This window comes from Sapajus apella, unplaced genomic scaffold (assembly GCF_009761245.1).
Source record: "Sapajus apella isolate SASKATOON/1434 unplaced genomic scaffold, GSC_monkey_1.0 scaffold1, whole genome shotgun sequence".
NCBI lineage: Eukaryota > Metazoa > Chordata > Mammalia > Primates > Cebidae > Sapajus > Sapajus apella.
The window spans coordinates 73,515,300-73,533,161 of record NW_022436941.1 but is presented as its reverse complement, the minus strand read 5'-3'; the positions used below and the strand labels follow the sequence as shown (position 1 = coordinate 73,533,161).

At 42.0% G+C, this 17,862-nt stretch overlaps 1 pseudogene; it reads left to right on the top strand.

The window, feature by feature from the left end:
- Window positions 1-407: 407 nt before the first annotated feature.
- LOC116557854 lies at window positions 408-5,364 on the top strand (annotated as a pseudogene).
- Window positions 5,365-17,862: the final 12,498 nt, after the last annotated feature.

The window sequence follows — 17,862 nt, the reverse complement described above, 5'->3', positions numbered from 1 at the left end:
GCATTTAAGGAAAGGGTTAATATAAAAGAGACCAAAATACACACACACACACACACACACACACCCCACAACACTCACACACACAACTTGGGGAAAATGGTAGAGACGTGTACCATGAGGAACAAAACAACATCCAAGAGAACAAACCACTGTACAAGGAAGGAGGCATACATTTGATGACATGCCTCAGTAGTGAACAAATGTAACAATTATTAATTATAATTATATATAATTATAATAATGTAAAGGCAGAGTTAGTAAGGTGATATAACTATAGTGCTGGGAAGAAAGGGTGGAGGAATATTTTTTAAAAAGCTAAATCACCAACACCATAAGTAAGTCAATAGCTAGCATGTAAATTGATACATAATTAGACAGCAGAATAGGCTAGGTAAGGGGCAGCTACCATGTTCTGGAATGTGCTGCAGGACTGGGGGCTACGGCTGCTGCGCCAGACCCTGAGGCCTCTGGATTATCCCAGTTTTGTGAAGCCTGTGGAGCGACTATTACCCTTCACCAGGATCCCAAAGTCCCCAAGGCATGAACGTTATCCCACTCTAACGGCTCGCAGCCTCCCAGAGACCCCCAACCCCACCCAACCGGCCCTACTTTGTGCAGTGCCCTCAGATGCACAACATCCCTTGTCTATAAGGACATCACACATGGAAACTTCCAAATGACTGTGATCCAGAGAGTAGAGGGAGACATCTGGGCTCTACTGAAAGATGCGGGGCGATTTTCTGAGCCCACTGCTGGAGAAGACACCCATACCTGCGTACCTCTACTCACACCTCATCCAGGTCAAGGAGGTGACAGATATGCTACAGGTCGGGGGAGACTTTGATCAGCAGCTCCAGCCTGGCTCCTGGAGAAGGGTTTCTGGGCCCAGCTGAGAAGCCTGCACCATGGCACCCCCCATGGACTGGAGTCCAGGAGGCCTCAGGAAGAGAGAGTGTTGCCCAAGGTTAGTGCTGGCTTACAAGTAAAGCCTTACTCCTGTTGATTCCAGGCCACTGTCAAGTCTACAGCCTTAGCAACGAAAAGGAGCCTGATACACTGATCCTATGTCACAAGTCCTACTGGTCATTAATGCAATTTTCTATTTGGCTGTATATACTATTTAAGTCACTAAAATTTGTACGATACTTACAAATTAGTCATCTGAAGCTGTGCAAAAATAAATAGCAAATATGAGTATATTGTTTTAAAATATTAAGGAAAGTATCAAAATTAACAGCTAAGCCAATTGTAAGTGGCTGATTCCAAATAGTGGGATAGTATTAGGATGGTGGGTGGAATCTGGTAAGGAGGAGAATGGTTAAAGGATTACTGTTTTTCATTATAAGCCTTTTAGGGATATTTTAATTTTTCATATGTTTTACTTTGATAAGGAATAAAAATTAATGTAAAATAAAAAAATCCGGATATAGCATTTTAATTGGCATTGTCTGGTTTGTTTTCTAAATTATGGTTTCAAAGAGAGACAGCAAAGACTTTGGGGCAGATAACTATGTAAATTGACCAATCCTTCAAATGCTTATTTATTTATTAGAGACGGATAGGAGGGTCTCCTTATGTTGCCCAGCCAGCCCAGACTCAAATCCCTGCAAAGATCCCTCTACCTCAGCCTCCTGAGTAGGTGAGGCTACAAGTGTGCGATCCTGCATCCAGCTAATCCTGCAAAGTTTTTTAAGTAAACCGGTTAGGTGTCTAAGGGAGAGAATACAGCCATGGGTTCTTAGTTTCTGTTTGTGGTTGGGCTGGTAAAGCCCCTTCCTCACCCCTCTTTTACGCTTATCACTACAGGCAGAAACTAAAAACCATGGCTTCAGGCTGCTACAAGCCTAAAACAAAACAGAACAGAACAACAAAAACAACAAAATAAGGTGGCTTGGACAAACTTGAGAATTTATTTAGATGATTCCTCAGTGGGGAGAGGGGAAGTAGAGAGTCGAACATGCAATTTATTGAGAAAATAAACTCAAGTTTAAAAAAGAAGTCAGGCAATCATTTCTATTACAAGAAGGAAATAAAAATCTCAAGGGCTGATAATGACAATGATTGTCTGAAACAGACATGCCTTGATCACCTAGAGTCTGTGAGGAGAGCCAGGTGACCAGCACTGGTCCTCTCACTTGAGAGCAGCCTCTCCTTCTCATTCCGCTGGTTTCTCACCACTTTCCAGTGTCCTTTCTTCCCTCCCCAACCCTTTCTCATCATGTCGCTTTCCCCTGCTGCAAGTTTTGCTGGTACTAGCCATAAGGTGACCTGAAAGGTTTCCTTTTTTTAGATATACCCCATTTAATAAATAGGTGATGAGTGTAATTGTAAAAGTTTATCTATTTCAATAAAAATAATTTCTATTAAACCCATGGAGACCAACAGAATTACGTACATTTTGTACTTGCATGAGAACATCTGTTGATCTGGGTGGGGGTGTCAGTGATGACCAACAATCAAAGATTTGCCATCTTGGATTTCAGAGAAGAAGAATGCACAGGTGTGTTTTCCAGCAGGCTGTGGCTGGTGAGTATGCAGTGTAAGGGCTTTAATGGACAGACACGTAGACTTTCAACTTGCTGCTCTTTTTCTAAGCACCATGCCACAGATTTGGACTTAATCACTGCAGGTAGAATGTTTTCCAGCTGATGTTCTTTCAGGTGGGAATAGAGAGAACATTTAGATCTCTACTTTTGACTTCACAAAACTATTTTTAGCATTATGTCATCTGATGGATGACTTAGTCCTTGTTCTACCCTGAAGAGAACAGAATTTCCCAACCCTTTTAGATGTTAATATTTAATTACTGCAATTCTTGAGAAACATCTGTGACCATTTCAATCTAGAAGTTTTAGGCTTTTTGAATGGCAAGCTAACTGCTTTTCTTTGTGTTAGGCAGAACTAAATACTTTTCCTAGAAAAAGAGTTATTGATGAAGAAATTTTACTTTAATATACATTTGAAACACATTCTATTTAAAATATCTTTACCTGACATTTTATTTATTTTATTATTTCTCTTTCTCTCTCTCCCCCCCATAATTCTGGGGTTTATGGAATCAGTGGAATTTCCTTCTTCCCTTCCCTCTGTCTGCTACTCCACGCTTGAGTTCAGCATGAAATCGGTCTTGTTGCTCCTTGTGCTGAGAACTGCCCATACTAGTGTGTACTGGCTTATAATTGCAACTCCTTGTATTGGGTTGAATAACGAGGCCTTTGTCTTGTTCTTTATAGGCCTGATGTTCCAGGTGTCAGAGTAGATAGCTACAGAAAAACTATGAAAACTCAGGTAATCAAGGAGATGTTGGTTGCTAAGCAACGGAGAGGCAAGCAGGATGTCTCGTGCTTGGGTCTTGGCAGTGTACTAGGAATAAAGGAGACCACCAATCATTCTTTGTTCTTGGGGCACTGATTCAACATGCAGGTGCAAGGTGGGTCTAGGATGTGGAGATTCAGCACCAGCACCTGGCTTCTCTCCCAGTACTTAATTCACAGCTCACCAGCACTCCTTCCCCTGATTCTCTGTTATGACAATGGGATTTCTTGTGCCTCAGTAAGCATCTCTTTCCCCCAATACATTCTCCTTTCCTCTTGTCCACTACACATTTTATCTTCTAAGACTCAGCTTCTTGTTGGTCCTCATTGAAATCTTGTTTAATTCTTGAGATCCTTCTTAGAGCCCCTAATCTTCACCCCAGCCTTCAACATATGCCCCGAGTTTGACAACTGTATGTTCCAGCTATCCCCTGCCTTACTTGCTCCACCACTAAGTCCCCATGTGTTGGGGCTTCCTATATTTGCCTTGGTCTGTGACTGACAGTGACCATTTCCTGGCTCTCTTCTGCATCTCACACAGTTTCTACCTTGCCTGACTAAGAGGGTCTAATAACAGGACTCCAGCCCTCACCTCCCCTTCCACCTGCAATCTTTTCCCCACATAGAGCCAAATTCCAGTGTCCATGCCTCTTCACCACATCCTGAGATATGATGGCAGTAGCTATTCATTTTCTGCATTAATGTTCCTATATTGACCTTAGTTCTCAACATGGAGACCCCACTGGTGCTTCTGGTGCAGGCTAGAGTGCATGGTCCAGAAAACATGAATTAGCAGAGGGTTTTTCATTTATAAACGGGTTTTGTTTCCCAGCAAGATTGATTCCAGACAATGTCCAAGTCTACAGAAGCATACAATTCAGAGTTAATGTTATACATTTTAGTTGGGCTCTCCTGTCAGCCTACAAATAGGCTGTTTGATCCAAAGTGTACTAGAGGTACCATACTCAAGCTTTATTTCCACTCTGACAAAAATTCGTTCTGTGAGGAAATGGAATTCGAGTTTAAAGTGGCAGTCCCAGGATCGAGCTCCCAAGCTTCAGCAGCTATACAGGAACTTCCATAGTTTCTAATCAGGGTTGGTGGAATTAGAAAGGCACTGTTGGAATGAAAAGAGTTAATTATAGCTGGGGTAGGAATGGAAGATTTAGGAGCAAGCTGCCTTTGGTTACTGCTTCCAGGAACTGAGGGGTGGATAGTCCGGCTGGTAGGATGGGGAGATAGAAAAGACGCTGTTAAGAAGCCTCACACCTGAACTGTCAATGTGGTTGGTAAGGTAAAGAGACAGCAAGCTAACACGGCCCAGGAGGGTCATAGGGGGACTTGTTATATCAAATTTCCTTACATCAAAGAAAGATGTAAGGAATGGTAAAACCTGTGAGACGTTCTGCTCAGAATGCCCTTTGAAGGAGCTGCTCTCTACACACCACTGTACCCACAGCGCTATCATTGCAACCTGGAACCACCACGGTATTTCAGTGACTCTACTTAAGCTAAGTAGACTGGACAAATGACAGGCCTTTCACGTTCAGGAATTTGATTTTAGGGTTAGAAGAATTGAGGCAACCTCATTGTATGTGGATCTAAAATATAAAAACTCAGGGACTGTGCCATCACATGGCCATGGAATAGAGAAAACTAGCTTGTGGCAGAAAAGAGTTAATTCATTTGTTCATTCATCCATTCATTCAGTGAGGGGAAAGGGAAAGGCAGAGGAAGGGAACTAATACTTAATGAATGCTTACTGTGTGCTGAACAGGACATTACAAAGGGGCTGCCAAGCAAACCAGACTGTGGTTCAGGGGTGGGTGGTGGAGTAAGCAGCGGGAGTAATTTGGTTGTGATGATTAATTTGGCACAACCTGGAGTCAGAGACTGTGGAGCTACCTTGGCTTTTGGAGGTGTCCATCCAGGGATCCCAGTCCCACTGATAAAGCGGATTTCTCTTCCCTTGCAGAATGCTGCAGACCTAAATGAAACTTCATGGATAACTTCTGAGAGTTATTACTTCACGTCTTCCATATGCACATAGGAAAAACTACCCATCTAGTGTGAATTTCCAGTGTGTTCCAAATGGAAAAGCAAGGGCAGTGTTGAGGGTAAGAGAGCATCCTGAGACAGAAACCCCAACAACCAGTGGGGTGAGTGAGGCACCTCACTTCACATTATGCACAGTTGGGTGATTAGTTAATGCTTCATGGTTTAACTGCTGTATTCCATCTCACAAAAATGTAATATTTTTGTCAACTTCAAAAAAACACTATTGCCTGCATTATATACAACAAGATATTATACCAATAAGACCACAGAACACTAATATAATGAAGGATGAACACTGTTATATCCCACAAAAGTAAAGCCAAACTGTAATTAACAATCTCAGTGACTCAAGTGGAATATAATATTTCTAAGCTTGTGGGATTTAAGAGTACTACAAATGCAATCATTTTTACTTCTCTAAATTGACAGTACTCACAAGAATTTGTATTTAAATACAATTCCACAATACTTTTGACTAATGTGGCAAGATATCCTAAGAGAAAAATTTCTAGTCAGGGTTAGTCGGGGTGTATTAGTGTGTGTATTAGCTTCCCTAGAAAAACATAATCAGTGGAATTGAGAGAGAGAGAGAGAGAGAGAGAGAGAGAGAGAGAGAGAGAGAGATTCACTATGAAGGATGGGCTCCTGTGATTATGGAGGCTGAGGAGTCCCACTACTGCCACCTGGAGGCGCAGGAAAGCGGATGGTGTAGCTCCGGTCTAAGCCTAAAGGCCTGAGAACCAGGGAGGCCACCGGTGTTAAGTCCCAGTTTGAGTCTGAAGGCCCAAGAACCAGGAGCATAATGTTCCAGGGGAGGAGAAGATGGATGTCCCAACTCAATCAGAGAACCAGATGTGCCATTCTTCTGTCTTTTTGTTCTATCTGCATCTTCAAGAAATGATGGATGATGCTCACCAACGTTGGTGGGGGCAATCTTTTCTCAGTGTACAGCGTTGGAAGAGATTCAAATGCTAATCTCTTCTGGAAACAGCCTCACAGACACACCCAGGAATAATGTTTTACCAGCCTTCTGGGTATCCCTGAGCTCAGTCAAGGTGGCATGTAAAAAATTTTTTTTTTAGTTTATTTTATTGCATTTTAGGTTTTGGGGTACATATGGAGAATATGCAAGATTGTTGCATAGGTACACACGTGGCAGTGTGATTTGCTGCCTTCCTCCCCATCACCTATATCTGACATCTCTCCCCTTGCCATCTCTCCGCAGCTCCCCACCCACCACTGTCCCTCCCCTATTTCCCCCCAACAGACCCCAGTGTGTAGTGCTCCCCTCCCTGTGTCCATGTGTTCTCATTGTTCAACACCCGCCTATGAGTGAGAACATGCGGTGTTTGATCTTCTGCTCTTCTGTCAGTTTGCTGAGAATGATGGTTTCCAGGTTCATCCATGTCCCTACAAAGTACACAAACTCATCGTTTTTGATGGCTGCATAATATTCTATGGTGTATATGTGAAGGTGACATGTAAAATTAACCATCATATTATGTCTCATGTTTCTGCAGTCTCAACAAAAAACAATGGGAGCTATATTACTCTAATTCCCTGCCCCAGTCCCAGCCCATCTCCTTCTAATGATACACACATAAAAAGAAAGTTGAACTTTCCCTGTCCCAGAACCGTGTTATGAGAATTTTGTTTTCCAAAACCTGGGCAAAGAGCAGACTTATCCATCAAGGCTTTTTTTTTTTTTTTAAATTTATGGGCAGTGTGTGAACACTCAGGAGCTGAGGAAGCTGTCCCAGTGACCTTAAACAGACCCTGCTGCCAGAAGCTGAGGCCCCTGTCATGAATTGAACACCAGAACAGAGGAATAGCCAGTGGATTTGACACTAAGAATTAATCATTTTTTTGATACCCTTACGTATATAAGATAAAATTGATTTTAGAATAATCACATAATTTCTTTATTTACTCTGTAGTTTAAAAATAATTAACAATTAAAAATATAAAATTTCAATCTAAAAGAGGTTATGCAAATTGATCTAGAATATTTCGCGTAGGAGCAGTATGCACTTGGATTCGGTGTTTTAAATTTTAAACACAAATAAAAATTTCAAGTTGCCATACAGAAAGGGAGAATTGAAATAACTGAAGCTCTCTTTATTCATCTGTACAATCACTGTGTAATCATTGCTTCTTTTGAACCTACTGTTTAAATGCAGGAATCTGAAACACCGCAGAGATTCACATCAGTGATTCCTAAGCTTTAGAAATTCGTCACTAACCAAATGTGTAAGGCTGATCTATGGCTGTGGTGAAGTGGAGAGAAATAACTGAATAACTGAAGATTCTTCTATTCAAAGTCCATATAGAATGAAATGTTTATTAAAGTATAAGTGATGAAAATTGCTAAGTTGTAGCTTACATATGTATTATTAAAACTCAACAATATTCATAGAAATTGTTTAGACGTTAAACCCACAATTTTTTTTTCATGATGGAGTATTTTATCACTGACATTGTTTGAAACAGCCAGGACATGGTGACAATAAACAAGCAGAGTGATTTTTAACTTTGCATAATTATTGTTTTTAATTACCTACACAAATGTACCTTCTTATGCCTGCACCTGGGGCAGACTGTTCCTGAAAATGATTTAGAATTACATAATCTCTCCAGGACATTTGCACTAACAGGTCGAGAGATAAAGCTCTCCCAACAAGTGACTGAGATTGAATTTCCTACCAAATAGAATGGTGTTTGGCATCAGGCTTTATTTGATTTTAACAAATGATTAAATGTGTCTTTTTTCACCAGAGCATTCATAAATTCATATCAGTTACACTGCCATCACATAGCTAGTGTAAGTGATATATTATATGCTTAAACATTTGGTTTTTCTAAGTAAAAAAATCTAAGCGTTCTTAGATTATTTTTACTCATAAAATATGGGAAGATATGGTTAAATTTTCAAAAATTTATAAAATAAACCAATCATAGAACTTGGTTACAATTTTTTTTTCTTTTTTGAGATGGAGTCTCGCTCTGTCACCCAGGCTGGAGTGCAGTGGCACGATCTCAGTTCACTGCAACCTCCGCCTCCTGGGTTCAAACAATGCTCTGCCTCAGCCTCTTGAGTAGCTGGGATTATAGATGCACACCACCACACCCAGCTAATTTTTGTGTTATTAGTTAAGACAGGGATTCACTATGTTGGCCAGGCTGGTCTTGAACGCCTGACCTCAGGTGATCTGCCCACCTCAGCCTCCCAAAGTGCCAGGATTACAGGTGTGAGCCACCATGCCTGGCCAGAACTTGGTAACAGTTTTTTTCTAGATAATTCTCTTACCAAAAATCTTATAGGGATATAGCAAAAAAAAAAAAAAAAAAAAAAAAAAAAAAATCTTCCTCTCCAACTTGGTATTGTAAAGGTAATACAAACAGTAATTAAAAGCATTTTTTGGCTTCAACTCTACCCACTTTTCCAGCACTTCACCTTCCATCTTCTCAATCAACTGCATGTATTCATAGGTGAATTCAGGGGAATTGCTAATTTTTTGCAAATAAATAAGCCCTCTTAGCTTTCATCAGCGTAGAGATCTGTACTGCCCCTGAAAGCCTTGGAGCTCACTAGCTCCATCTGTGTTGTCACCATGGCCCTGTGCTTCCACTAGGGATACCTGCGCCACCTCCCCAGAGCTGTTGCTCTCAATGCCTCTGCCAATACTAATACAGTGGCCCAGCTTATGCCAGAGCTGTGAGATCCCTTTGGACATTGGAATATTGGTAGCAGCACTTGAGTTTACAACCAAAGTAAAGAATGTGGACACTTTATTCCAGGAAGAGAACAAGGAAAGAATATTTCAAAGGAGGGGTAAGGAACCTGAGATGGCCAAGAGGCAGTCTCAGGTCCCAGGGTGTAGAAAGCATGATCATTTTCCTGGTAGAAGCATCACTCCCTACACACTCAAACTTTCAAACCAGCAGTGTCCATCTCAATTTGATTCTGAGACCCACATAATCTAGCAAAGATGGGCAGAATCTTTGAGTAACTATTAGTTTAGACTAGTTTTTCTGACCCTACATATCAAACAGAACCTTGTTAGACTGACTATAAATTTTGTCCTTGGGAATTGCTGATTCTATGAACCAAAGCTAAAGAGCTGGATGTCAGCCTACCTGTCTTAGTCTGTTTTGTGCTGCTGTAACAGAATACCTGAGACTAGGTAATTTATAAAGAACAAAAATGTATTTCTCACAGTTATGGAGGCTGAGAAGTCCAAGATCTAGGGGCTGGCTTTTGGTCAGGGCCTTTTTGCTGTTTCATTGTATGATGGAAGGTGAGAAAAAAAAGGAGGTCAGGTTTGTCCTTTTATAAGAAACCCACTCCTGCAGTAACAAAGCCTCTCCCTTGATAATGGTGTTAATCTATCATTCATGAGGGCAGAGCCCTTGTAGCCTAATCATGTCTTAAAAGTCCTGCCTCTTAATACTGTTATAATTGCTATTACATTTCCAACACATGCTTTTTGGGGGCACATTCAAACCATTGCACTACCCTATTTCTGACACTCTCTAGAACCTACCTAACGCTGGAACACCCATTCTATCATACTTAGCCTCAATCCAAACAGTAGTGCTCCCATCCTTATGAGGGCTAATATAAGGTCCTTATATTAGATATATAATATATATGAGGTCTAATATAAAGACCTTGTATTAGACCTCAAGATCACAAACAGTAGTTTTCACTTTAATCTGGGGGAAGGAGGAATGGTGAATTGCTCTTTATGACAATACCTGATTCATAGTAAATGCTAAATGAACTGGGAGACTTTTCTTTCTCTTGGAGGAGGAAAGGTGGGTTAAACAGTGACTATTAAAAGTAGATTAATAAGTATTAAGTGCAGCTTACTACACTTAAGAGAAAACCTCTCAGAGATTAGAAATAACATATGGACCAATGAAATTGCCTCTTCAAATGAGGGAGAGACCCTTTTCCCTCTCACCACATCCTGAGAGTTGTAAGGAAAAAGAGACTCAGAAATCAGTCCCTAGGTTATGTTATGATACAGTAACCTATATCAGGAGCTGATCCTTTGTTAACACCCTTACCCTCGGAAGAGCTATGAAGGAATCTTATGAACTCAGATCGCAAGTGTTTCATGGAGTGATGTGCTTTCTAAGGAGTGTTTGTATCACTTATTGGTGACAGCAACCACTTCCTGATGAATTGTTATTTGTCTTCATAGTCACTAGGGATCCCATCTCCCGATTCTGCACTAGTTCAATCATATTCTTTGTGTTAGGACACAAACTCCTTGAACATCTTGACAGGGTGACGCTCATCCCAAAAGAGAAGGGTGTAAGTCAGCCGTGTCCACTGAGCCATGAGCCATGATCATTTTTATCTTAGTCACAGGCAGAAAGTTTGCCAGGTATGTTCAGATCTCAGATAAAATCAGACACTTCCTCCTCCATCAGATAAATCAGGTCGTGAGTTCCAAGCATGGCTGCTACTCCTGTCCCGCAGCTTCTTCAGGAGAGAAGCCTGCCCTTGGCTAAAGACCCTCATAGAAGTAGCCAGTGCTAAGAGTCTCAGGGTGGATCTCAGTCCATCCTCTTAGGGAAGGGGACCCTGGGGGCTTTTTCTTTTTTTAAGAGACGGAATTTCACTATGTTGCCCAGGCTGGACTTGAACTCCTGGTCTCAAGGAATCCTCACCTCGTGCTGTGGGGATTATTTTAACTTCTAATAACAATACTAATATAAATATAAAAAGTATAGATGTAATTGCATAGGTATAAAATACACATGAAGAGCATATACACACATACAAAATATACACTTTAAAAGTATAAAGATGAATATCCTTTCACAAATCATCGGAGGAGTGCAGGAGTAGAAAAGTGAATATGTCACAGAAGTTGACAATGTAGTGTTGGGGTTAAGAAATGCAAGCCAGATAGCAGGGGTTAAAGCCCTACTGTGCCCCTTACTTGCCATGGTACCTTACTGACTCTGTGACCTCAACCACTCTGTGCTTCAGTTTCCTCCTCTCTGAAATGGAGATAGAAATATTTCCTACCTTAAAGGATGTTATGAGGATTAAGTGAGACAATACATGTGAAATGCACACGACAGTGCCTGGCATGTGAAGAGTGATTAATGAATGGTAACCAATAGTATTAGTTTTATCTGTAGGTGGTTGTAACTTTCTGGTGTGAAAAAACAGAGAGCCATTCTGCTTTTCTCTGGGAATGAGGGGGCACTGTAAGATCATACACAGGAAAAAGGACAGTTAGACTGGATAACTTCCTAAATTATATTTACAATCTCCCCTAGAGTATTTGGGGTTCGCAGGCATTCACCATGGCCACCTGTGCACACATTATTGATACTTTATAGCCTGCTGCTGTTGATACTTTAATATTGATACTTTATAGCCTGAAGCACTTTATAGATAGTGCTGCTGTTGCTGACTTCTGTGTGCCAGGTATAAAAATTAGCCACATGGCTTTTAATCTAACGTGTGATGTATTAGAGACACTGCCGTCACTGTAGTTATTTGCAGTGGAAGCCTCCCAGTGGAAATTTAGCTGCTGGACTTCTCACTGAAGCTTCCAAAACGGGCATTAAAGCCCAGGAATTATTGGCCTTTGCACAGTGCTGCCTGCTGTAACCTTCGAAATCACCATGGCCAAGAAGCCAGGTACTTGCCAGTTGGCCTAAATGGTGTAACATTTCTCTTTTTCCTTTAGCTGGTCCATGAAGTAATGTCAAAGGGGCAGAATTTGTTAGGATATTTCAGTCATAAGTCACAGAAAACCTGATTCAAAGAAGTTGAAACAAGACAGCTAATTGGCTCACATTATGAAAAGCTCAGGGAGTTGGCTGATCCAATGGCTCAGTGTTGGAAACAGGCCTCATTCCTTTCTGCTTTTCAGCTCTGCCATCTGCAGTGTCCTCTTCATCCCAAGGCTGCCTCTCACCATGACTGTAGCATGGCTGACTCCTGGCTACATCCAGGCCTGTACTTTCCTCCACATCCAGCAAAAGATTCTGGCCTAGCATTTTTGGCAAGAATTTGAAGCCCACAATGATTCAAGATGCTCAGGTCATATACTTAACCCCTGAACCAAGGATTACAACCCCGTCATTCAGGGGCCATCTCTGGCACTGGGTTTAGCTACCTCTGAAACTTAGGGTCTGTATAGAGAAACTAATATATGGGTAAGCTTGGAAAGGAGGAGGGAGAAATGGGAGCTGGTGTAAAGCAATGAATATCCTTCATAGGGATGATACAATTTGGAAGTAACAGAGGGATGTATGCTTTTGAGGTTCTGTGATCTTAGATCTGTGCTCCCAAAGAGTAAATGAGAACTGTGATGTGGAATATATCAGGGAGGACTTCCATCCCACCGTAGGACATACTCACAGGAATCCCTGGGTATCTAGATATCATGGTGACTGGTATCTGAAAGATGCAGCACAGCTCTAGGGATAGAATTTGTTTTAACTTTTTTTTTTTTTTTTTTGAGACGGAGTTTTGCTCTTGTCGCCCAGGCTGGAGTGCAGGGGCGTGATCTTGGTTCAGTCACTTGAACCGCAACCTCCTCCTCCTGGGTTCAAGTGATTCTCCCGTCTCAGCCTCCTGAGTAGCTGGGATTACAGGTGCCCAGCACCATACCCAGCTAGTTTTGTATTTTTAGTAGAGATGGGGTTTCACCATGTTGGCCAGGCTGGTCTTGAACTCCTGACCTCCAGTGATCCACCCACCTCTGCCTTTCAACATGCTGGGATTACAGGCATGAGCCACGGCACCAGCCTAAGGACAGAATTTATTAACCCTTTCAGCAGCGAGAATTCATTAACACCTCCCACCCCCCACTCACCTCCATTAGCACCATTATGCTCACACAGCAACTCTCCTCTCTGCTTCTAACCCTCCTTTTACTGCCAAGAAATTGTTTTACCCTTTTTGGCTTTCTATACATTTATTCATCTATTCTGGTGCCTTATAACCTGTAAGCCAGAGTTTCAGCTTTCCCGTGACCCCTGTTTCCTCCTGGCCTCTTTGTGTGCATCTTTTCAGATTCTACGCTACCTACCAATTGCTCAATTCTATTGGTTTCCGGAAGATATAGGGCGAGAAAATCCCATAGCTAGGCTTTGTAAACAGGACAAGATTTCGAGATAGAGAAGAAAGATGTGGCATTTCTTGGATAGAAAAACATACATTAAGATATTTCCGGGGCAGGAAGAAGACTGATTCACCAGAGCAGCAGAAGGTGTTAAACAAGAGAAAAATAAAGTTGGAAAGGTAGAGTGTCACTGGTTATAGAAACTTCGGAAGTAAAGATATATTGAAGGCTTTTAAGCAAAGCGCTCAGCTGGCCTCTTCATTATTTTTATAGGCAAAGTCAGCTTTGTGTGAACCCTTCTCTTTCTTTTACCTGAAAGCCAATATTTCTTGTCCCTAGTTTCTCTCCACTTGTTCTGTCATACCAATTCTCAGTAAACCCTACTAGGCTGGAAATTAGAAGGGGTAACACTCACTTACAAGATGCCAGTTACCATTGTCCTATGAGAAGTCATACCTGCAGTGCTCAGCCCTATCAGACTCAGTGTCCCCATTTTATAAGAAATCTGTCTATAAATTTTCCTTTGCTATCTTGAAATAGGATGTGTCTACATACCTAGTTTCTATGGGTTGAATTGTGTCCCTCTAGGAATTCATATATTGAAGTCCTAACCTGTAATACCTCAGAATGTGACCATATTTGGAGGCAGGGCCTTTAGGTAATTAAAATAAAATTAGGTCACTAGAGTGGGCCCTATTCCAGTTCTAGGGTGTCCTTAGGAGAAGAGAAAATTTGGACAGAGACAAGTACAGTGAAAAGGCGACGTGGACACATAGTGAGAAGATAGCAATCGAGGCCTGTCCAGGAGACAATCCCGGAACAGATCCTTCTCCTTACAACCCTCAGAAGAAACCAATCCTGCTGACATCTTGATCTCAGACTTCCAGCCTCCAGAACTGCGAGATAAGATGTTTCTGTTGTTTAGGCCACTTGGTCTGTGGTACTTTATTATGGTGGTCTTAGCAAACAAATACACTAATTATATGTAATGCCTTTATTATAACATAAAGAATACATAAAAGGAGTGTAATTTACCATAAAATATATACAGTATTTCCATATGTAAATGCTCAAGCACAACTGCACCAAAAGACATAATGCTTACATCAATACTCTGAATGCAATAGCTATAAATCACTGCGGGGTGATGGCACAAATGCAGGCTGACACAGCGTGCAGTGTTGGCACCACAAATACAAACCCTTAAGCAACATAACTGTTGGCACATAATTTTTGTGAACGAGTCTTGGTAGAGTTCCAAACAAAACAAATAACAATCTTCCCTCATTTTACATGGTAGTTGTGTTCCTGGAAAATTCAAGAAATACACTGTATTTATTTGTAACACAAGGATAGGTTCTAGGTAAAGACAATTATAAGTAGATATTTCATCTACATGAATGTCCTGTAGGACATTTGAAAGTCACATACAGTTCTTCATCTTCCTGTACATGTTGCAGGGGGTCAGGATGCCTAGCATCCCTGACCCACATCCCTCCATACCAGGACAGTGTCATCGTGACAACCAAAAATGTCTCCTTATTTCCAGAATATTCCCTAAAGGGGAGTATCACCTTTGTGATACAAGAAGAGAAAATAAAAGATGTAATTTGTCAATATCTTTTGGTGCAGGATCAGCCCCACCCTCCTCCGTATCAGAACTCCTCCTGCCTGGAGGAAGATAACTGGGGTCTTAGTCACATGGGACTACACAGCAGGCAAAGTCAAGTGACTTCCAAACTGGTTTTTAACACTGCCCTTAGGCTTCAGGTGGTGAAAGTCTCCTTGGTTGGCTTTGAACTTCAGAGGCCTCAAGGTACTCCAAGCTTGGTGAAATCTGGTCCCTGTGGCCGTACCTGTCTCTGGATTTTTCTGTGTTTTGTGTGTATTTGGGAGTCAGAGGGTGTTGAAGTGATCTGTGACTGCTGTGATAGCCCCAGAGGATCATCCTGACAAATCCCGCTGTTGACTCCCTGCTCCTGTTCCCAGACTGTTGACAATTCATTGTTGGAGAGGTTCTACCAGAAGGTGTGATTTCCAACCAAAAGCAGGTCCTCAACGTTGCACCAGATTCTTTTATTCCACTCACCTCTACCCAGGCTTGCTCCCTATGGTGTTCACTCTGTCTCTTCCATGCTTGTCAAGCATCTAAGTTCCACTGTGTTGTCTCATGCTCTCAATAATATTTTACTGAGACAATCAGTATTGTCCAGAAAAACTTTCCTCTCTTCTGTCTCCAAATTTCTTTTCCTCTCATGTAACAGGAAGAAAAGTCTGCTAGTGCTACCTGTTTCTCCCGCTTCCAAGGGAACTTGCTCCATTAATTAAAGAGCTTCAGTTCTTTCCTTTCAACTGCCTCCTCCCCTCATGTTTGCCTGAAGATGTCCTGTCTAAGTTAGAACCCTTTGGCTGCAAATAGTAGAATCCAGCTTGAATGTACCGTGGCCAGAAAAGGGGATTTGGGCTCTAAGGAAACAGGAGTGTCTCAAGAAACCTGTAAGAATGCCCTGGGCCTCTGGAAACAACTTGATCAAGAATTGCAAAGCCACCAGCACTCTTCTACCCACATTTTTTTTTTTTTTTTTTTGCTACCGTTTGCTTCATTTTTCTATTTCCTGTACACTAACTTCTTATGGCTTCCTGTCCACATGGGTGAAATTCCAGTTCCAGGGGACAGACCCTAACTGGCCTACTTGGAATCGGGTCCAGTCCCCTGGCCACGGAATTAGGGGCATAATAGGGACCAAATTGATCTTCCTGCCTGAAACAATGAAACAACAAAATACCTGAAACAATTGGTTTTGGACATGGATGTCAGGTAGTGCAGGATAGTGATCTTTGAGAGAAGGGAAACAGGTGAGGTGAGACTTAGGAGCCCAGATCACTGGAGGAGAGAGTTTCCAGGCCTTCACAGTACAAGGAAGTGGAGGCCAGGTAGAATTCAATGGTCAACTTGAGCTGAGAAGTCCAGGAAAGAGTGGCTAGACACAGCAGAACAGAGTACCAGAAGGAGAGGGCTGGAGAGAAAGAGAGAGTGAAAGAGAGGGAGAGAGCACTTTGGAGATCATCAGAATCTTCATGAGTACTGATCACTGTATGCCTGGGAGGAAACTACTTGAATCACAGAAAAGAATCACCAGAAAGGAACAGCGGGAACAACAATCCTTGTAGCCCTCACAAGGTTGAAATGTGTTCCCAACGGTCAGAATGGTAAGCCCTATAATTCACAAGTATTGGGTAAAATAATTCGAAGGGTATTGCGTCAATAAAATTCAGACCTAAAGGCTACCCTAGTCCTGCCTAACAAATATTAAAAACAAACCTGAAAGATTCAAACTGTTTGCAAGGAACTTAACTGTGTCCCAGTACAAAGCTCAAGAGTATTTATAGTAATGCAGAAACATCCAGCAATGAACAAGGTAAAATTCTTGACGTCTCGAATCCAATCAAGCCCCTGGTCCAGGGAAGGACGTAGAAATGAAGAGGAAGAAACAATACTCTATCTTGTACATTTTATGAATGTTGTAATTGCCTCCTCTGCCATTGTAAGGCTATTCTTTTTCTTTATACATCCAAGCATTGTATAATTTATTACAATAAGCGTACATTATTATTGTTATTTTAAAAAGGCTTTGTGAACGAACCAATCAAGAAAATGGAAATATAAACAAAAAGGAGACAAAAGAAGTTCCTACAGCACATCAGAACTGACAAGGGCTCTTTCTCCCTATTTCCTCTGCCTTTTTTGTTTTTTTCTGAGACAGACTTTTGCTCTTGTCGCCCATGCTGCAGTGCAATGGCCGATCTCGGCTCATGGGCAACCCCCACCTCCAGGTTCAAGCCACTCTCCTGCCTCAGCTTCCTGAGTAGCTGGGATTACAAGCATACGCCACCATACCCGGCTAATATTTTGTATTTTTAGTAGAGATGTGGTTTCTCCATGTTGGCGAAGCTGGTGTACAACGCCCAACTCGGCTTCTCAAAGTGCTGGGATTACAGGCGTGAGCCACCGCGCTCGTACTTCCTCTGCCTTTCCCCCCACCCTGGCTGCCTCCCTCTCTAGAAAGTTCTCACTTTTTAGGCCGGGCGCGGTGGCTCAAGCCTGTAATCCCAGCACTTTGGGAGGCCGAGGCGGGTGGATCACGAGGTCAAGAGATCGAGACCATCCTGGTCAACATGGTGAAACCCTGTCTCTACTAAAAATACAAAACATTATCTGGGCATGGTGGTGCGTGCCTGTAATCCCAGCTACTCAGGAGGCTGAGGCAGGAGAATTGCCTGAACCCAGGAGGCAGAGGTTGCGGTGAGCCGAGATCGCGCCATTGCACTCCAGCCTGGGTAACATGAGTGAAACTCCGTCTCAAAAAAAAAAAAAAAAAAAAAAAAAA